This window comes from Lissotriton vulgaris, chromosome 7 (assembly GCF_964263255.1).
Source record: "Lissotriton vulgaris chromosome 7, aLisVul1.2, whole genome shotgun sequence".
In the NCBI taxonomy this organism is placed as follows: domain Eukaryota; kingdom Metazoa; phylum Chordata; class Amphibia; order Caudata; family Salamandridae; genus Lissotriton; species Lissotriton vulgaris.
This window is the reverse complement of record NC_141695.1, coordinates 530,769,645-530,792,264: the sequence shown is the minus strand read 5'-3', so window position 1 is coordinate 530,792,264 and position 22,620 is coordinate 530,769,645. Positions and strand designations below refer to the sequence as shown.

The 22,620-nt window shown below is 46.2% G+C and overlaps 1 protein-coding gene and 1 non-coding gene across 2 annotated transcripts in view; both read left to right on the top strand.

Annotated features, from left to right (window-relative positions):
• Positions 1 to 22,620, top strand: part of LOC147701989 (heparan sulfate glucosamine 3-O-sulfotransferase 3A1-like) — a 548,752-nt gene that overhangs the window by 86,954 nt on the left and 439,178 nt on the right. The window lies entirely within an intron of this gene.
• LOC147701990 (small Cajal body-specific RNA 2) lies at positions 6,496 to 6,867 on the top strand. The gene has a single exon (XR_015298742.1).

The window sequence follows — 22,620 nt, the reverse complement described above, 5'->3', positions numbered from 1 at the left end:
TGTTGTGGCTAAACAGATACTTCCGCAGGCAAGACCATGCGGGGAAACATCCACAACTCGCTTGTGTGAACAGATTCACTCAATTGGACATTTTCTGATAACAGGCAGAATTTTAATTCTGTTTGAATCAATTTACAAGTTCAAAATCATGTTTTATTTGGCACCGAGTTGAATATGCTCTAATAATAGAATTTGCTCTCATAAGGTCACAAATAAGAGTGCCTCATAGGATGGAGAAATATTTATCACACTCTGTAAAATCTAAAACCCAGCGGCATGGAATTTACCAGAAGTGATAAATCCCATATATTTTTAGGGTTTTCCTGTAAAAATTTTAGGCATAAGTGGATTTTGGGTGTTCTACACAATGGCCTTCCCCCTGTTAGGTTTCACGAGGTTTGACATGTATGTATGCATATGGTATTTCCATAGCACAAACCTAGCCCAAAAGCAACAGAGTGCTGTAAAGGCTCAAAGACCATCATAAATGTCACCTCCTCCTCAGCCTGGGTACTAGCCAATGACTATGCCACACACGGAGCTTAGTATAACATATCTCTATTCTTCTGCGTGTAACTGCGCACTCAACATTCTAAATGTGCATACACTTCACTATGTTCTAACGCTCTATGGAGTCTATCAGGAGCCACAAAGGTTCCGTCTTAACATGCTCACAAGATACTACATCTACCCATTTTCTTAAATAAAAATTTGCAATTTTATACAAATATATATGATTAAAGCTCTTCAATGAATCTTCATAGTCTGTGGATCACACGTCCCGACCGTGTCTACGGAAACTGAGACAGGCGATAGAAATGTCCATGACTGGGTTTGGTGATGAAGTGACAGCAGCAGTCAGGGGTTCTTCACATGTCTATTCAGACCCAGTCTGTGCAATGACATTAGTGCCTGACGAGTGCTGAGCTTCACGTCTGAAATGCGGGGTATCTCACTTAATGGACTTCACAGGAGGCTGGGTAGTAACCATGTGTCCTTTGATGGTCACAACATGAAATAGTTCAGCATTGAAAAGAGCATCAGACTTTCATTTTCTATGCTGTCAAAGAAGAACTTGATCTACTTTCGTGAAGGTGACATCTCATGCATGTGGATGTTTGTCTGCATAGGCTTACATTTTCCTCTTACGACCAAAGTCTTTCATGGGTGTTTCTTCCTCAGTATTTGCTTGTCTGTTGGTCCATTAAGGTAGCTTGGTTTTCATGCCCCTGCCAAACATCAAGGTTGCAGGGCTTTCACCTGTGTTCTGGTAAGGGGTTGAGCAGTAAGCTTGAAGAGTGGATTTTAGAGCAGCTTTAAGGTCCAGCTTTTCTAGTACAGCACTCTGGACAGCTTTCTTTAGAATACTCCTGAAACGTTTGACAAGGCCATTGGCCTGTGGCCACAGAGGAGAACTCATCTGATGCTTCACCTTATGATGACTGAGAAAGCCTTTGAATTCCCGACTGCTAAAAGGTGGGCCATTGTCAAACTTTTAAATCGCGGAAACACCCCAGGTTGCAAAGATGCTGTGTAATCTCTCAATGAGTGATAGAGGAGAGCCCTTCGACCAATGGAAAATGGGATTGTTCATCAATGAACACCATCAGGTAGTGTTCGTTATCAAGAGGACCAAAGAGGTCCACTACAATTCTTTTCCATGCTTGCCTTGGCAACTCTGAAATGCTTAATGGATGTTGAGTGATTTTCGATGACAGGGAGTTGATTAGATGACAAGTCTTTAATTCCTTTTCAACCCTTTCCTCGAGATGTGGAAACCAGACTCATTTTCGGAGAGCTCCTTTGGTAGCAAAAATTCCATGACGTCCTTCATGGACTACTTAAATTATCTGTTGTCGAAGACTCTCTGTAATGACAATTCTCGACCGTCATACAATAATACCTTCCTGAGTGATGGACAGTTCATCTTTGACACATTCTTAAGCTTTTTATATATACAGTCACTGGTTAAAGGTCAAGGGTGCTGGTACCAAGACGGTTGTATAATTATGTCTTTCAGTTTCAGCATGTCATTATCTTGACATGTGGCAGTGGCAATTTGTTCTATCAAAATGGCAGTTGGAATGCTTGATTTCACTATGAAATTTATGTAGGATTCAGCCATCTTAGAAGGGGTTCCATGGCATTGTAGAGGCACTCGTGAAAAGCAGTTGGCCGGGTTCTGATATTTCCCTGGACAATGCACTCTTGCAATCACAGACCCCAACATTCAATGCGAGGAGGCATTTTTGCCTTTGGATTTCCAATGATAGATACTAATGCTTGATGATCAGTTACAAGGATGAAGGGCTTTCCATCCAAGAATAAGTGTAAATCTTCACAAGCCCACACTGCTGCCAAGTTCCCTTTCTCTGGTTGTGAGTAAGCGCGTTTATTTTGGGACAGAGAGGCTGGCATACGCCACAAAAGGTCTTAGAGCATTTGGGTGTCTACTTTGCTGTGCCAGTATGGTGCCCAACTGGGCAGGGCTAGCATCAACAGCAACCTATTAATGAAGCTTTGGATCAAATTATGCAATTTCGGTAGCATCCTAAATAGCTTTCTTCATCTTCAAGAAGTTTTGCTTGCATTCATGTGACCAACACAAAGAAACATTTTTTTTAGTCAAGTCTCTTAATGGCGCACTGACAGTGGCAAAGCCTTGTATGTATATAGAGCAATAGCTGGTCATGCCAAGGGATGAGCGTCACATGGAAACATCTTGTGGAGGACTGAAGTTGACAGTGCTTGCACTTTAGCATAATCAGGTGTTATACCACCATCAGAAAAGATATGGCCAAAGAATATTACCTTGTGTTATGGAACTCACATTCATGACTTACTCACTTTGGGCACCTCCAGCCTCCCTGTCAGCAGCTTGTTGATCAGCACGCTCTTCAGCTCTGGCAACCATAAGAACTCGCTCCAGACTAAGATTTTCTCTCAGCATTCGTTATCTGAAAGAAACTGATATACATCTGTCAATCACTCTGAGGCATATAGCTTCCTCATCATTAAATTCACTGATCTCACCAGTTTGCTTTATTTCTTGACCAAAGATGTATCTTTCAAAATATACATTTGGCATTGGATTGAAGTTGAGATTCAAGGCTGCTTTGGTTTGTCCGTATGTGATTTTGTTAGCCCGTGGCATTTTCTTTATGACTTCTTTCACGCCTTCACCAGCAGGATGCTTAAGATACATGCTAATTTTCTTGGTATTTGCTTTTCAATTGCATCAGCAAAATCATCAAATGACTCTATCCAGGCAGCCCATCTGTCGCTGATAGTCACCTTTTTGCGGCATCAAATGGTGGTAGTGATTTCAAGAAGGTGGTGGTAATTTAACCATTTTTGAGGTTGGCTGAATTTGAGGGTGGAGTTCCTTGTCATACAATCTTCTGTCCGCTAGGACCTGCTTCATTCAGACCATCTCTAAGGCCTGGTGGAACCTTGACACCCCCTGGTCTCCATGGAAGCCCTTTGCTCTCAGGAGACCTCTGGAGTTGATCTGAGCCACAACCCAGCAGCTTTGATGGCATGCCGCTTAGGGTATGGACTGCTCCACAAGCAGATCTCTGGGTGCTTTCTCTGGGGTTGCTTTCCCCCAGTGCAGTGGCACATGGTCTCTCTTCACTCAAGACTGATAAATGGATGAGCATTTCTTGCACTTTGCCTTTAAGCCTCTCTTTGTGCTTTCTGACACTTGGTTAATCTCTGCCACGCAGTGCGTCTTTCTGCAGTGTTATCTTGTACTTTGCTGCTCTCTCACAACCCGGTTGCATACACCTAAAGCGTTGTCACTCCATATGAATGTATGACTTTGAATTGTGTAGTAACGCAATACCTTTTTGCGTGCCCTTCTCAGCATGTTCTCAGCCACAGATTGATAGGCTCTTCAGTTATGCTTTCATTAGCATCAAATGCTATTCACGGAATTGGGGCCATGCTTTAACTCCACCTGCACCAAATGTCGATTCTGCAATCTATGGAGTTACATGTGGCACACACAAGATGTTTGCTGGACCACAGCAAACTATCTGGGAAGCACTGTTGCTCTTCTGTTTGCTTACTCCCTATCTCATCACCTGTTGTAGCCTCCTTCCCATTCTGCGCACTCGCCAATGACTATGCCACACAGGGAGCTTAGTATGACACGTCTTTATTCTTCTAAATGTAGCTGCGAACTCAACAGTCTAAACCTGCGTTCACTTCTTTAAAAGTCTAATACTTACATCACAGTTATACTGAGTTCATCAGGAGCCACAATGGTTCCGTCATTACATGCTCACACAAAAATACAGTAAATTCAATGAGAGATGGGAGAAGTGGCGGGTTTGTAAATGATTACTACAATGCGATGTAGTGTTCTTTAAGTGGTGCGTCTTCAACACTTTCCTAAATTGGAGCAGCTTTGGAACAGTATTCATGGATATGGGGATTTTGTTCCAGACCCTGGATGCATTGATGGAAAAAGCCTTCTACCTTGTTTTTTTCTTTTTCACATTTCTTAGTCTGTTGCTTGATGGTTTGATGGCTCCTTGTGTGCAAAGAAACACCAGTGACGGTGAGTTTGTCTTCAAGATAAGCAGGGTTTCTGGTACTGATGCCTTTGAAAATGATGCAAGTGGTTTTGAAGATGGTGTGGGCCGGCTAGGGGAGCTAGTCAAGATGGGGGTGATGTGGTCATATTTCTTCAGGCCCTGGATGAGATGTGCTGCGGCATGCAGGGTGTCATTAAGGGGTGTTATGTGAAGTCTATACTATTGTGGAGCAGGGCATTACCACCTCCAAATGCAAGAGTGTGTGGCTTAGCCTGGTTACGTTTGTTAGAGGAAGACGACAGATTTTATTGCACCCAGTAATAATTGAGTGCAGTACACTAAGCACCACATGTGGTTGCGATTGTTTTTTTTTTATATAGCACAAACTAGACCCAAGGATATCAGGTATCAGAGCGATTTACATGAGCACCAGTTTTGTTACAGACAGATGCATTCTTTTTAGGTCGAGCAGACCTACCCTCAATGCGTGAGCATTGAAGGTGTCTGCTTCAGACCTATTGTGGCCCGTATTTAGGAATGTGGACAGCTACCAGACGCGCGCTTTGACGAGGTCAGATTTCACCTCGGGAGCGAGCGTCTGATAGCTGCGCATGCGCGGTGCAAAGCCCTTGCTCACACACAGACACAGGCAGCCCCCACCCCTCTGCATGCACACACGCACACACACAGGCGTGCGCATGCACACGCAGGCATACGGCACACATACAGGCACACTATCCCCTACCTCGCATTCTCTCTCAATCACACACAGTCACGCATGTGCACACACATTCCCTCGCGCACACACGCGCGCACACACACTCCCCCCCCCCCCAGGCATACACACAGGCACGCATGCACTTCACATCAGCCCTGGGCCCCACTCACCGACTGCGCTCTTCCGGCGGGGCTCCTCACGGCGCGGCGCGTCTCGTCATCTAAATCGGGGCTCCCTCAGGTCAGAGGAGCCCCGCAACAGGCGCCACACTCCTCCTTCTCCCCGGCCCCCTCCTGGGGACTATGGCTACCCCGGACGGCAGGGCGCTCCATGCGCCGCCAGCTCGCGGACCTCGGGAGGCGGGACTTCTGGTCGGCCGCGAGCGGATTGGCCGGCCGGCCGGCCAAGAGCTTCCGGGTCGCCGTGGGCAGCGCGGCGACGCTGAAAGGCTGACCTATATCTCTCTGGATGTAATGTGCAAACGTATGCAAAATATACCTCTGTCTACCTGTGTTACCATATAAAAGCCGGACCTCTTGTTTAACCACATCGCTGCTGTGCATTTTCCCCTCCTGTGCTGAGTTATGTTGAATTCCATTGTTCATGACGAGCTCAGCTCGTCATCAGCACAGCTCAACCGTGCATCATGACGAGCTCAGCTCGTCATGAGCATGGAAAGGGTTAAGAAAAGTTGAAATGCTTTTTTTCTCGATTGGCCTCCCTGGCCCGATGAAAAATCATTTGATTGGTTGCTGATCTTTAGCCAATCGCAGAGGTGAGGGATAATTTCAAAGATACTAACAGTGAAAACGGACAGAGGCCTGGCACGATCAGCCGCCATCTTTATGAATGAAACCGAGCCCTCGGATTGAAAGGAAAAATTGTTCAGCTATCAATAGAGCGTGATACCGTACGTTCGTATTGCGCACATCTGAGCCGTCAACCATTATATCAAAAACACTTATCTTTATGTGTCTAGTATATATGAATAATTAACATCATAACATTGCACCTTTTTCCCTTAATAATCACTCTTAAGACAAAAATAAAGATTTTTTCACTATAGATTATTTAATTTCTTCGACAAATAATGGGTGTTAGGTGCCATATATTTTGCCTTATCTCGTGCAATTGGGCCCTAGTTTTGTTGTCCATCTTCTATGTTTCGGTAATGATGACCCGGCAAATGATTCCCAGAATGCACTGGGCGTATTTTATGTGTATAAACCCGCGAGAAATTGGAGCGGCCGTGTGCTGAGCAGTGAGATGGTTGAATGGGTTTGTGAGTGTGTGTGGCTGTGCATGAGAGGTGATTCTGTGTGTGAGAGAACCGTGTGTTTGAGCTCCCGCTCAGCACTCATTACACATTGATCTTATTTGACCGGCTGGGGTTCTCCGCTGCCGGCCTCGGGTTGGGATGAGAAGACTTCCTCGGTCGCTAGCCCCGTTGTTGGGCCCTGTGCGCAGAGGCTTTCAAATCAGGCAGCGGATCCCGTCCTCCGGGGCTCAGACATGATGATTCGATCAGATATACTAGGCTGGGGGTGCGAGGCTTCGGCCAAGAGCACCGAACTCGCCCATGAGTATTCAGCGATCCTGATCTGAGCTCCGAAGAAAAGCGGACCTGCTTCCTAGATGTTTCTTTTGGGGAGTTTGATGGTGACGTTAGCATTCGAGAGGACTTGATGTTACAGGATCTTTAATGTGGCAGGGTGAAGGTTGTCCGTGTAGGCATTGTCGGTTGAGAAAGTAATCTCGGCATACTTTTCATGACGACACTTGTAAGTGATTTTGTCCACAAGCAGTGAGTAGCTACTGAATGTGTAATGCTAATAAAACAAGTGGTGGAACGGAAGAGACTAAATGGATACGTTCAAATGAAAATGTTGTATTTCTGTTATGTCAATAAAATTGTCCCCGGTGAATGCAAATGTTTTACAGGTAATATGTTCAAGAAGTCACTACAATAGTTTCAAATTATCAGTGGATTTAGTGAGAGGGACATAAGTTACGAGTGTACATGCACACTATAACAGGCTTTCATAGCTTTCTTTAACAATTTTTTAACCTTATCCACCTTAAACGTGTCTTTTTTGTGCATTGTAAGTCAATAGTGATTTCCATACGCAGGTTAAGCCTTTTCTTGTTGATAAAAGGGTGTGAATTAGCTGTTGTTTCAACACCATTTTTCCCCTGAAATAAAAAAACTCCCTTTTAGGTTTCGCTTTTAATAACGAGTATATAGTAGGTGAAACAAACTCTTGACCAAGCGCGGATCACGTGCAGTTCATGAGACGCGCGTGCAAGGTCAAACCCATCAGTCTCGCACCAGACTTCAAAGGAATGCCCCCCAAGCTGCTCCCCCGCCATCCCACAAAGCAAGCCAAGAACATCAAAGCGACCGGCCGCTTTGAGTCCATTTGCCACCATCCACTTCACGCACTCTGCAGGTCATAAATATGACCATCTGCTCGTGAATCGGGATGCCTTTCCTCTGCCTGCTACTCATCACCCTTTTAGTGCTTATCCCCTTCTCCCCGCTTTATTTCTTCAAGCAGATTACTTTGCATCATTCTTGTTCCTCTTTGCCCCAGCCCCGCCCTTCTGCATGCTACATTTTTCCCTCATGCTTCTGGCCCTAACTGCATCTCATTAGCTGAGCTTAATTTTTTGTTATTTATTTAGGAGGGCCCAGCAGCTGCAATTTTTTACTGGTCGACGTGTTTCTTTTCTTTGTGCATTGTGTGCGCTTTCCCCTTTTTTCACAATTTAATTTACTGTCCACCATGTTTCAATGGTAAGTGTCCGCTAATGCGCCATGACACATGCACAAGCACACATCAAAAAATAGACATGAGCATCCATCACAAAGCCTTCGTGCACAAAATGCAGTTATCTTACGATAGGCTTTCTTCAAAAGAAAACCCATATCAAGACTGATGACCATGTGTGCGAGCGCCTCCTCCTTGGGATGCGATTCAGAAAAGGGGATGGTGATGAACAGAGTGTCTGAATTAAGCAGACCACTCTTACCCAGTCCAAAGATCAGGGCTTGATCCATCACCGTTTTTTAGCTCACTGCACCATCCCAGCTCAGAACCTGGCTATATGCAAATTAGTCTGTCCCTGGCCCAGTGCATCATGGGAACAGGGCTGACCAAACTACCAAGCCAATTCTTATACTGGGAAGGAAACAAGCTACCGGGGACCAGTTTCTGGCATTTCAGCCGTCTTCGGCCCGGCTTGCTTGAATCCTGATGGTGCAATGAGCAAGGGACTCACATCTGAGTATACCCTTCCACGCTTATGGTGGACAAAAACGATTCAGAAAAGGGGGTGGTGATGAACAGAGTGTCTGAATTAAGCAGACCACTCTTACCCAGTCCAAAGATCAGGGCTTGATCCATCACCGTTTTTTAGCTCACTGCACCATCCCAGCTCAGAACCTGGCTATATGCAAATTAGTCTGTCCCTGGCCCAGTGTATCATGGGAACAGGGCTGACCAAACTACCAAGCCAATTCTTATACTGGGAAGGAAACAAGCTACCGGGGACCGGTTTCTGGCATTTCAGCCGTCTTCGGCCCGGCTTGCTTGAATCCTGATGGTGCAATGAGCAAGGGACTCACATCTGAGTATACCCTTCCACGCTTATGGTGGACAAAAACGATTCAGAAAAGGGGGTGGTGATGAACAGAGTGTCTGAATTAAGCGGACCACTCTTACCCAGTCCAAAGATCAGGGCTTGATCCATCACCGTTTTTTAGCTCACTGCACCAACCAGCTTAATTCAGACACTCTGTTCATCACCACCCCCTTTTCTGAATTGTTTTTGGCCACTATAGGTGTGGCAGGGTATACTCAGACATGAGTCCTTTTCTCACTGCTCCATCAGGATTCAAGCAAGCCGGGCCGAAGACGGCTGAAATGCCAGAAACCGGTCCCCGGTAGCTTGTCTCCTTTCTGGTGAAGAATTGGCTTGGTAGTTTAGTCTGCCCTGTTCCCATGATGCACTGGGCCAGGGACAGACTGATTTGCATATAGCCAGGTTCTGAGCTGGGATGGGGCAGTGAGATAAATAACGGTGATGGATCAAGCCCTGATCTTTGGACTGGGTAAGAGTGGTCTGCTTAATTCAGACACTCTGTTCATCACCACCCCCTTTTCTGAATCGTTTTTGGCTACTATAGGTGTGGCAGGGTATACTCAGACATGAGTCCCTTTCTCACTGCTCCATCAGGATTCAAGCAAGCCGGGCCGAAGACGGCTGAAATGCCAGAAACCGGTCCCCGGTAGCTTGTCTCCTTTCTGGTGAAGAATTGGCTTGGTAGTTTAGTCTGCCCTGTTCCCATGATGCACTGGGCCAGGGACAGACTGATTTGCATATAGCCAGGTTCTGAGCTGGGATGGGGCAGTGAGATAAATACCGGTGATGGATCAAGCCCTGATCTTTGGACTGGGTAAGAGTGGTCTGCTTAATTCAGACACTCTGTTCATCACCACCCCCCTTTTCTGAATCGTCCTCTTTGGGATGCAGCTGAAGAAATAAAACCCATTTGACTATTTTTTGTAGGTGCACAACTGTGCGTTAGACACTCGTGAATGGCAGCTTGACCTCTGTGCGGGAATTAATCTTATCCCTCCTCTCCTGGTCTTCCCTATCAGCTTCCGCCCCTCCTCTCCCCTCCCCAGCACCCACCGGCCCGGGCGCCTTATTTCTCAGAGCCCCGATCAGCATGCTGCCGTCCGCTCATACACTTCCGGCAGCTCCGGGCTCTCACCCACTCCTTCCCACTCTCTCCCGGCCTCCTCTCGCCTTACCTCCTCCCCCTTTCTTTAACTAGCTTCCCCGTACTGACGTTTTCTCCTCAGTCACCTCTCACCCTAGTTCCCTCCCTCCTTCTCTTCAGGCTTCCTCACACATACAGAGACCCCTTTCCCAGACCCATGATAAACCTCATGCAGAAGCGCCTCCTTGGGATGCAGCTGAAGAAATAAAACCCATTTGACTATTTTTTTTAGGTGCTCAACTGTGCACTAGAGACTGGTGAATGGCAGCTTGACCTCTGTGCGGGAATTAATTCTATCCCTCCTCTCCTGGTCTTCCCTGGCAGCCCTCTGCCCTGCGTGGCCATATTTTAACTCCAGAGACTCTTCCTGATTTCAGGAAAGCTGCTTGGGACCTGGGAGGCAATTTGTGCATTGTCGGAATCTGGGATGCTCATCTGCTGTGGGCAATCTGCGAGTAGCATCATCGTGTTAACACAGAAAAACTTTTGCGAATGACCTAAGAAGCAGGAAAAGAGAGCTTTATACAGGCTTAGGGTTGCTGTTGTATGATGGAGAGAATCTACATCAGTGCGGAAACGCAAAACAATGACCCCTCCCCCCACCTCCAACCGCTGTATGGATGTCAATTCACCAGTATGCCAGGGTAGTGGAAATGACATCGACACACCCGTCAAACTTAATTTCATCACAAGAAGTGACGTGGTGTGACCTTTGACCCCCAAACATCCCAGTAAGTGCTGTCACATGACCTTAACCATGGTGACACTTGCTCTATCTATCTATCTATGTATCTATCTATCTATGTATCTATCTATCTATCTATCTATCTATCTATCTATCTATCTATCTATCTATCTATCTATCTATCTATCTATCGCCCTCACTTTATCTACCTATCTATCTCCCTCACTCTATCTATCTATTGCCCTCTATCTATCTATCGCCCTCACTCTATCTATTGCCCTCAGTCTGTCTATCTACCTACCTATCGCCCACACTCTGTCACCCTCACTCTATCTATCTATTGCCCTCTCTATCTATTGCCTTCACTCTACCTATCTATCGCCCTCACTCTATCTAGCTATCGCCCTCACTGTATCTATCTATCGCCCTCACTCTATCTATCTATCGCCCTCACTCTAGCTATCGCCCTTCCTCTAGCTATCGCCCTTCCTCTAGCTATCGCCCTTCCTCTATCTATCGCCCTCCCTCTATCTATCGCCCTCCCTCTATCTATCGCACTCACTCTATCTATCGCACTCACTCCATCTATCGCACAACCACAGCATCACTCAGAACCACCATAGCATCACCCAGGGGTACCACAACATCACTATGCGCTACCACAGCATCACTCGTCGCCACCACAACATCACTCAGCGCCACCACAGCATCAATAGGTGCAACCATTCAACAACAACTGGTTCAAATATGTTCTCTCAATGTTTCAAGATTTATTACAAATGTCACAAAAAGATGTTAATATTTCACTTCTGTTCTTGGATTTTCGTCACAATAAAATACACTGAACATAATCTTCACAAAAGGTACTTAAAATAATTTAAGCTATTGCCATTATAATGACAATAACTTTTATTTAAGTATTAATTATTAAAAAAATAAAAGCCATTGTTATTTGTAATTTCAATACTTCTAAGTCACCTAAATACAACACATATTGCATTACAAATGCTATAGGTGTCACATTTGCCAAAGTTAAAACTATTGGCATTGTAAATGACAAAGCTATTAATTTTGCTATTTTCAAAACCAACACATAAATAAAAAATGTGTCATTTACAATACCAATAGCTCAAACTTTCCTAATGCGAGACCTATTGCATTGCAAATGCTTGTTTTGTTAGGCACGGAAGATTAAGTTATTTGCCCAGAATCACAGGATGTTGAGCGTCGTTGCCAGGACACGAATGCGGTTCCTCAGCTTGGAGGTCTAACGCTCTAGCCGTAAGGCTACATACTCTCCCCATTCCTGTGCAAGTAGGCATTTGCAAAAGTTAATTGTAGACTGAGGCCATCATAAGCGAGGCTTAAACGTCACTTAGGTGTACTTGATGAATAATGCATCTCTTCTACAAAACCATCCTCCAAGTAAAGTAAATAGGGTTTTTGCAAGACGATGGCTAAAATTAAGGCAATACTTTAAAAAAATGTATACACCAATGTATTAGTCGAATGTGTTATCATTCGAAGAGCTCCCTCTCAAGGATCTGACTAGGAAGTGGGTGAACAGGGATAGACCAGTAGCTATGAGTCCCTCATCTAATTAGCACTTTGGTTCCACAAGGCTAAGACTTCAGGTTGCCTGTTTGGCATGACCATGAACATGCTAATATTTCGTTTTCTGTGCACTTTACAGTTGCACCCACTGTAATGCAGAATCCTCACCACGCAGAACACATGCAGTGAACAATTGATACTGCGCAAGTGTTTTCCACTAAAGTGGCAAATGATGAAGGTGAGAATTTACTTTCTCCGTTTCACCACTCTTTAGCTGTTAATATTATAGGAGCATGCCAGGAGGGATAGTACCTAAATCTCATTTTACTTTGGTGCTGTGCATTAGTATTGCTAAAAGTTCATGACGCATGTTTCAAATGGAAACCTCACATCATGTGCCATGTATTCTGGCCTGTAAAAAAAATATTGCTCTGTTGCAGTCCATCCTTCCACTGCGTACGCCGGTGTAAGCTCCCTAGTCCTACCATAAAGATATTGGTGCTTTGTCATCTGGGAATATGAAACAGTTTTCCACTTGTAGAATTTTGTCTGTACCACATTCTCTCTTACTTGTGCAGTCTGCAGTGAGTCCACAGCCTGCAGTCCACCCCGCTCTGCCTTACTTGCAGCACCCAGACCTCTTGGCGCTGCTTGCAGGCGCTGTAAAAGCAAACCCTCTTGTCTGCGATGTGTACAGCTCATGGTCACGTTTTTAATCCCTAAAGGGTCGACTCGAAACCAAGCACCTAGAAGAATGTTCAACATTACAAATTTGACTTGGGGGGCCATGGAGGAATGAAGCAAATGAGAATACTTGGAAAGAAATATCATGCTAAATCTCAAAACACGTAGAGTATTGCATTCTTGCTTTAAAATAGGAAAGTAAACAGGCACTTTTAGAGTCTTCACAATTATTTCCGCATCAAACTGTAGATAAAAAATGAACAAACTGACCTTTTCACAAGTAAAATATCACTCAAGGATGTTTTTTTTAAACAAAATAAATGATATGGCATTGGTATCATTGTATGAAAATAATGCATATATCAAGGACCGCAGTTAAATATTTTATGAAAGTCAATGGAAAAAATCACATTCCAAAATGGCTTTCATGAAGGCTGAATCTAGGTGAACTAAAGCATTCTGTAGTCCTCTGTCTCTCTCTATGGCAGAGTAGCCTGTCCTTCACTGGCTGCTGCAACCCGTGCACAGAGAAACACGTCACTGAGCACAAGTCTGCAATGGCAGTAGAGAGCAGTGGCCCTCTCTGAGCCTTTCCTTGCTTTATCTTCTGCCCGCGTAGCTGGGTGGGGGCAGGTTGACTCTTCACTAAGTTGAGACTGGCGTAGTAGATGTGCGGCGGTACACTCTGACAGTAGAAAGTGCCCACGGTGCACCTTGAGAGAGCGCAAACTGAACAAAATGTATGAGTGCACCAGAGTTGCAAGTAGTACGCACAAATCATAAAGAGAAATGCTATGAGTGCTGAAAATATATTCACCTATACCTTGAAATGTGTAGTTAATCTAGAGATTTCATATAGAAGTGGAACTAATGCAAACATGTGTGAAAATGTATAACTTTATTAGAAGTGATTAATCAGGATCCATGTCATGTAGCTGCTAATGTAAAAATGTCGTGCTGCAAAGCACAGAACAGAGTAGGCCCCAGGGCCAGCGCTGAAAGGGTGGGGAAAGGTATTCATTTGCACGACATGGATTGCACTAATGATACACCGATTTGTTTATCCATTAGATTTATATTCCATAGATGTGTTTTCTTATTATGCCAGAGAAAGAAACTAACATGTTATATTAGTTAACTTTTGCGAAAGGGTTGTAGGCCTGAAATGATGAAAGGATTTCTGATTTACATGCACTGATACAGGCCGAGCTGTGTCAGGAAATAAGTTGCAAACTTTTGTTAGAAGTCTATGGGAATGGAGATTCAGCCACGGATGTCTGTCTGCATATGTGAGGGGGATTTAATTAATAACTGGATGAATAGAGTTCTGTTCATAAGATTGGTGTAGACATGGAGGAGGGTTCAGGAATGTTTTAGGGGGTATCGGCGGGCCGGAGAAGAGTCTGAGAAGCAAGGTCAACGCTAACGCACGAGGCCCAAGGAAAGATCTTCATGGAAAAAGCCAGAATCAACACCATGTGAGGGGCGTCTCACGAGGGGCGTCTCAAATGTTATTGTGATTTTGTATTAGGGTCAGCACCCCGGGGTGGAGTTAGAGCAGATGCCTGAGGACCCTTCAGAGAGCGGATGGGTAGGCAGAGAGGGGTCATGACTGGAGATCATAGGTTTTCACCTAGAGACTAAGAGTGGGTGATCTTCTTAGGAAGTCATTCACAGCTGACACCTTTTGGTAGGTTGGGACTCTGTTAAGTAGGGATACCATCCAGAGCAGGGTAGGGACAGCCTAACCTGAAACCTTTCCCTCCTGCTGTAAATGACGGAGAGATCACAATATGTGTCGATGCTTGCAGCCCTTTTGATTTTGGAATTAGTTCTAGTCGTGTTCTTTGCTCGCCTGAGGGCTTTCCGAGAGCACATGTTTGTAGTGGTGCCCATATATCTTTTGAATCTCATTTTGAGATGCCTGTACTTGCAGTTAACTTTGACTCTATAATAAATCTTTAAAAGCTAGAAGTAGTCTGTGGTTTTTCAGAGTCAAGCCCATTATTGAGCAACTAACTTGGTATTGGATGCACTTTCTTTCCTCAACGACAGGCAATAAAGGTTCAGTTTATCAGAACGGGGTTTAGATCTATAGTGATAAGATAGAGATCTACAATCTCGCCCCAGCAGTTCGTAGCAGAGGATGGTTGCCTTCTTGAGGAAGGTGATCTAGGCCAGGTTAGATTACCCCAAGGCCCCTAGAGATCGATGATCGGAAGAACCGCCCGCCGAAGAAGGTCCGGATGACGTGAGACAGAAAAGCAGCAGTATCGGTCGAGAGTGAGTATAAAGGGTCATGCGTGTTAGATTGCGGTGTTTTTGTGTTGTATCTATGTTGTAATGTCTGGCGGAGTTGAATGCCTGTAGAGTGACTGTGGAACAGGTTGTGAGCGCGCGCAACCGGTGCAAATCTTAAGTTCAAGGAGAGCTTAAGTGGTTCGGGTGTATCGGACATCCAGAGTAATTGTCAACCAGTGTGAAGGGGGTCATGAGGTACCATTGATCGCCCGAAGGACCGTGATAGGGGGAACGAAAGAGTGAGTGCGTGAGTAACAGACGCTGGTCGGAAGTTACTGTGTGTAAGCAACCTATCAGAGAGACGGAAGACATTTCGTCAGTTGTGGTGACAATTACAGATAGACTGTGGACGTACAGTCAAGAGAAGTGACGGCTTGGTCGGAAGTAGTCATTTTTCGGTGTATGAATGGGACGCATGTGTGACCGGGAGACGAGCTGAGAAAGGAGGGGTGCTGCTGCGAAGCGGAGACGAGTGACGTCAGAAAGTGCCGCGCTGGGATTGGCCGGCTGGAGCAAGACCGCGCTGTGATAGGCCAGCTAGCAAAGCCGCGCTAGGATTGGTGGATTGTCATCAGGAAGTAAAACAGAATAGTGAGGCTGGAAATTGTACGTTTAATCATGAAATGTTTTAAATGGTTAAGAGCGGCGTTTAAAAGAGAGAGGCGGAGATCTTATGATGGGGAAGAAGCCCCGCCGGAGGGTACGTCGGCTTATTATATGGCGGCAAATGTTGGGTTACACACTATATTGTGGATTTCAGAGTGGAGTAAGATTACAGAAGGAAATGAGGAACTGACGTTTCCAAAGTACGGGACGTTCAGATTAGAGGTGCTACACCGAATAAAAGCAGTCATAACCTCAGAGAGACCTATGCCTAGACCGACTCAGTTTGAAGCTCTCAATGCATGGATTAGGGCAGCGCACGAGAGGAACCTGAATAGACGACAGGAAAGGGTGAAACGATCGGTAAGAGCAGTGCAGGATGCCAAATGGGATGCGGATGCTAAAAGATGGAGAGTGAATAACCTAGAAGTAAATAAACTGTACCCAGTATTAGAGGTGGCAGGAAACAAGAGCCCATGTGAGGAGGATGATGAGAGCGAGACAGAAGACAGCCTGATAAATAGGTTATTAACAGATAGGCCACCCCCGTACAATAAAGAGACAGGGAATGTCGAGCCATGCAGGGAAGGGGGGCCTAGCATAGGGGAGTATGGACCGCTTCCCACTACAGATTGGGATCCCACGGCAAGTAAAGAGTTGTCTCAAACTAGTCCGGTGCAGAAGGTAGTCGGAAGGTTTGTGGTACAAAGAGTGCCAGAAACGGAGTGTTGGATCTAGCCCTGATCTCTTGACTGGGTGAGAGCTTTCTGCTTAATTCAGAGACTCTGTCCCTCACCACCCCTTGTTGTAAATATTTTTGTCCACCCTAAGCGTGGAAGGGTATTCTCAGATGTGAGACCCTTGCTCATTGCACCATCAGGATTCAAGCAAACCGGGCCGAAGACGGCTGTAATGCCAGAAACCGGTCCCCGGGAGCTTGTTTCCTTCCCAGTGTAAGAATTGGCTTTTGTAGTTTGGTTTGCCCTGTTCCCATCATGCACTGGGACAGGAACAGACTAATTTGCATACAGCCAGGTTCTGAAACTGGGATGGTGCAGTGAGCTAAAAAACGGTGTTGGATCTAGCCCTGATCTCTTGACTGGGTGAGAGCTTTCTGCTTAATTCAGAGACTCTGTCCCTCACCACCCCTTGTTGTAAATAGAAACGGAGTGTGCCACTTCCTACGCACTGCCAGATGCCCTGCAAGTACCTGTTACTATAGGGCCTATAGTATCGATTTATGACCCAGAGAGAGCAAGAGGGGAGGAACAGGTACAACTGGACAGAGAGAGAACAGAAATGACAAGGAGGAATGATACAATCAATTCCCCAAGTCAGTTGACAAGACCGAGAGATTGGAGCACCCCAGTTCATACAGCAGTGGATCCAATAGGAGATCCGGGAGGCCCTAGATGGCCGGAGGATCTGAGGGGATCAGGACGGAAATCCTTCCAGGAGCTAAGTGAGTACATGAAGAAATGGGATGAGGCAGTGGAGGCTCACAAGAGCATCATAGCAGCGGAAGCTGGAAGGGAAAGCCAAGACAGCAGGACCCGGACTCACTGTGGGGCTGACGAAAGCAGTCCGGAGTGGGACGGGAAGAGTCAGGACAGTAGAGGAGACACTTGTCCTACCAGGAGAAGAGGGAGACCAGACCTGGAAAACAGGATCCCCGAGTGTGGGGGGGTGTCTCGCCCAATTCACAGCGAAGGGGATAGGAGAACCCAGGAGTACAGGAACAGTTTTAAGTGCACCCGCTATGCGTCTGACAAGAGTGGGCAGAAGGAGAGTTGCGAGAGGTCTCGCCATAACCCCTGTGACTACGGACAGGAACGCAGTCCTGGGGAGATGGGGAGCCGAGAAGGAACCTACCGAATCTTGAGTGACACTAGGCAACGAGAAAATAGCGACAGAAGGGAGAACAGCAGGGAATCCTACCAGGGAGCAGGAGAGGACAGAGAGAGTGGACAAAATGAGATTGGGGGAAACAGGCCCGTGTTTCATCACCTTCCAAGACAGGATGGCCGAGCATGGGACCTAGAGAGATGGGAACAAGGGAGAACTCTCCTTAACTCCCCTGAGCCCAAGCGTAGGACTCGAAGTTGGGATGGGAGAGAGACTAGTGAACCCTCTAAAAAAGACATACTGCGAGCCGAGATAAAAGCCAAGAGACTTGATGTCGCCAGCCTAAAATCAGATCTGGATGACATGGTGGATGGTACCTTGCCTCTAGAGAGAATGGAGATGTATGAACAGGATGAGATACTGTTCATGGCAAAGGACATCACTCGGAAAGCGAGAGCGGCACATGAGAAATTAGTCGAACTGGCAGGAAAATATATGGTAGACCTGTCAAGGACCAAAGCATTACAGGGTAACCATAGGCTACATTATTCAGATCAGGACCTAGAAGAGAGAAGAACAATAGGATTAAAAACGCACATAAGGGAACTGATCATGGGAATAAGGACATGGAGAGCGCTGGATAAATGGGAAGAAAGGTGGTCCAAGAAAGGGACCGTTAGGAGAAGCATGATTGGGATGACCCCAGAGGGAGGACTGCAGAGAGTAGAGGCATACCACGTTGCGTGAGGTTGCAAACGGGAACTATGTGCATGTGCCGTGGAGTAGGGGAGACTTAGCAGCCTTTACCAACTCCTTCCCTAAATTGAGGAAGAACCCAGTAGAGTGGTACAAACAGGTGGAGATGTTCGTAAAAAACTCCAAGGTACTATGGATAGATCTGAACACACTGTTTGACATAGTGGTACCAGGAGACTTGTGGACAGCATGTAAGGTTAGTGCTGAGTGGCCCACAGCAGAACCAGAGAGAGATGCACGGACCAATGGACCGTCCGAGACAGTAATGGTAAAATACGAGAGGGTGATAACTTGGCTGAAAGACAAGGTGCCAATGCAGGACATAGATTGGGTCAAAATAGATCGAACTAGGCAGGAACCCAAAGAGACAGTTCATGAATATTATGAGAGATTGCTGAAGGCGTTTAAACAATATAGCGGGTTGGATGTAATGGACCCGAAAGACATAGGGCAGTTTGTGTCTAAGTTTGTCTTGGGTTTGAGACCGGATATTAGTCTAATGATTCAGCAACACTTGATTTGTTGGCAAAATAAACCTTTGGATGAAATTCTGAGATATGCTAGGTACTGTTGTGATGAGATAGACTCAAAGGCAAAGAAGCTAAAGGAAAAACTGATGGTGGTGCAGATGCAGTCAGCTGGTAAGGGTGGACAACAGCAACAGCAACAGCAACAGGGAACAGGGACTGGGGGTAAGAAACAGTATAGTCAGAACAAGGGCATTGAGGAGAACTCCACCTTTAGACCTAGGGTGGACATTGCGGCATTGAAAAAGACGACCCGGTGCCACCAGTGTAACGAGGTGGGGCATTGGAACCGCGAGTGTCCCTACAACGTTGAAATTGGAGAACAAGAAGTAGAGGAGGAAGAGGCTCAAAGTACTCCAGGAAAAGGAGTAACGCTGTACCAAGGGAAGGTGGTCAAAGGGGGGACCCCAGCTCCACGAGCTCAGTTCCCTCAACCACCCAGAATAGGGACAACGGGGAAGACCTATAGACAGATGCCTCTGTTTGTAGGAGGAGAGGAGTGCTATTACGTTGATCCCTTAACAGGACAGAGAGTAGAGAGAGAAGACTGTACCCTCGGGGCAGCCTTAGATGTGGACCAAAGGGGACCCTATGTTGAGGCCGAAGTGGCAGGGTGCCCCACGACATTCTTAGTAGACACAGGAGCCACCCGATCCACGATAAGATCAGCCGCAGTTCCAGGCCTGCCCATGTCTGGAGAGACCATTCAAGTGGTGGGGGTCGCAAACAGGAGAATAACGAGCTCATTGACGGAACCAGTACAGGTGAAAATAGGGAAATACAGCGATGAGCATCAGTTTGTGGTTTGCGACTCTAGTCCAGTATGTTTATTGGGAAGAGACCTATTGTGTAAATTAAATTGTACAATATATTGCACCCCGCAGGGAGTGGAGGTATTGACCAACGATGATGACGCTGACTTCAAAGTCGCTAATTCAAGAATATGTGTGGAGCTGTATCCCACTTTGACAGTGGATGAGCTCCCATGGGATCTAAGGGAGACTGTGGCACCAGAAGTGTGGGACTTCACTGGGGAAGAGATTGGACTGGTAAAGGGAGTAGACCCAGTGAAAATCGTAGTGAAACCGCATGCTGAGTTTCCAAGAACACCCCAATATAAATTGACTCCAGAAACGATTGCAGGAATAAAGCCCGTGATCGAGTCCATGATTAAGCAGGGAATACTGAAAGAAATCGTGGGTAGTCCGTGTAACTCCCCGATTATGGGTTTGCAGAAGCCCAATGGGAAATTCAGGATAGTGCAGGATCTTCGAAAGATTAATAACATAGTTGTCTCATGTTGTCCAGTGGTACCGAATCCATCAGTGATATTGTTTCAGATACCGTTCCAAGCTGAATGGTTCACTGTGATAGATCTTTGCCAGGCTTTCTTTTCGATCCCTCTGGACGAGGAGAGCCATTTCCTTTTCGCATTTAAGCTGGAAGGTCGCGTATTAACATGGTGTCGTATCCCACAGGGGTATACAGAGAGCCCATCGATCTTTAACCAGCTGTTGAAGAAAAACCTTGAAAGTCTAGTGCTGCACCAGAAGTCAGTTCTGGTCCAGTACATAGACGACCTACTTGTGGCGTCAGAAACTGAAGAGGCTTGCAGGGAAGACTCCATTGCTTTGCTAAATCACTTAGCTGCAAATGGGCACAAGGTGTCCCCGGGAAAATTGCAGTACTGCCTGACAGAGGTGCAGTACTTGGGGCACAGAATAGAGAAGGGGAAACGGAAGGTGTCCCCAGACAGAATAGAGGCGATTATGAAGATGAATGCGCCCAAGACACAGAGAGAGGTCAGGATGTTCCTAGGGGTGGTGGGGTATTGCCGACAGTGGATAGCGAACTTTTCACTGAAAGCAAAACCCTTGCAAAAACTGACGCACAAGGAGGTGAGTGATCCGGTACCATGGGACAAGGACTGTTTGATGGCGTTCCTGCAGCTGAGAGAGGACCTGTGTCGTGCTCCTGCTCTGGGAATGCCTGATTACGATAAAATATTCTTGCTCTACTGTTGTGAAAGAGAGGGTTGTGCTTTGTCTGTCTTGGTCCAAATCCATGGGAATGCCCGTAGACCAGTTGCCTACTTCTCGGCTACTTTAGACCCAGTAGCCGCAGCGTTGCCCGGATGTCTCAAATCCGTTGCTGCAACAGGTGTCAGTATCGAACGTTGCGAGAACATTGTGATGGGGCACCCGTTAGAGGTGTACGTGCCACATTCTGTTGAATTATTAATGACCAGGACCAAAACACAGCATCTGACCAATAGCAGGCTCACGCGCTATGAGCAAGTCATTCTTGCTGCAGAGAACGTGACTCTCAAGAGATGCTCTGTTTTGAACCCTGCCACCTTGATGCCACTCCCAGGTGACATTGATGATGATGTATGTACAGATCATGATTGCCTTGATGTGACTGAACTATGCACCAAACCAAGACCCGACATCGTGGATGAGCCACTAACTGACCCTGATGAAATTTTCTTTGTCGATGGCTCATGTGTAAGAGACGAAGTTGGGCAGTTGAGAGCAGCTTACGCTGTTTGTACAATTACTGGAGTTGTGGAAGCCGGATGCCTGGAAGGAGTACACTCCGCTCAGGTAGCTGAAATTATTGCATTGACGCGTGCTTGCCTGGCAAGCAACCAAATTCGAGTCACCATATACACCGACAGCCAATATGGTTACGGGGTAGTTCATGATTACGGGCAATTATGGTCTCAAAGAGGCTACATGACTTCGTCAGGTTCCCCCATCCGTAATGGAGAGTTTGTGCGGTTGCTGTTAGAAGCTTTGCAATGTCCAGCAGGTATTGCAGTTGTAAAATGTACCGCCCACACCAGGAATATGGACTTCGTGTCACAAGGCAATAGATATGCCGACGAAGTCGCCAGGTATTGTGCAGAACAAGGGTACTCTTTCACAGAGGTGGAAGTGGGCGGAATAAATGTAAGAACTGAATTAGCCATGATATTGGAAACTGTAGACACTTGGGACGAGTTGAAATGTATGCAAGAAAATGCACCCGATTTCGAAAAACAAACGTGGGAAACTGCAGGATGTGTAATAGGTGAGGCGCAGTTCTGGGTTTCAGCAGATGGAAGAGCAGTGCTGCCCAATGAGATGGTGAACCCAATGGCCAGACAGATACACGGTCCAGTACATCTGGGGAGAGATGCTATGCTGAGGGTGTTCAGGCAAACCTGGTACAACCCTAAGTTCAGAGTAGCAGCAGAAGCAGTGTGCCAGCGTTGTGTGACCTGTCAGCAGTTGAACGTAGGAAAGAGGACACCAGTTGCATTGAGTCACATAGGGAGGTCTGGAGGTCCGTTCAATAGGATGCAATTGGACTTTATTGAAATGCCAAGGTGCAACCGCCTTCGTTATGTCCTGGTGGTTGTTTGCATATTTTCCAGATGGGTCGAGGCATACCCTACACGCAGGTGTGACACCCTCACTGTAGCCAAGTTATTACTCAGGGAACTCATACCACGATTCGGGGTACCGGCCTCTTTGGAATCAGATAGGGGAACCCATTTCAACAGTGAGCTTGTGAAGATGATTTGTGCGGCTCTAAACATAGACCAGAAATTGCATTGTAGTTACCGA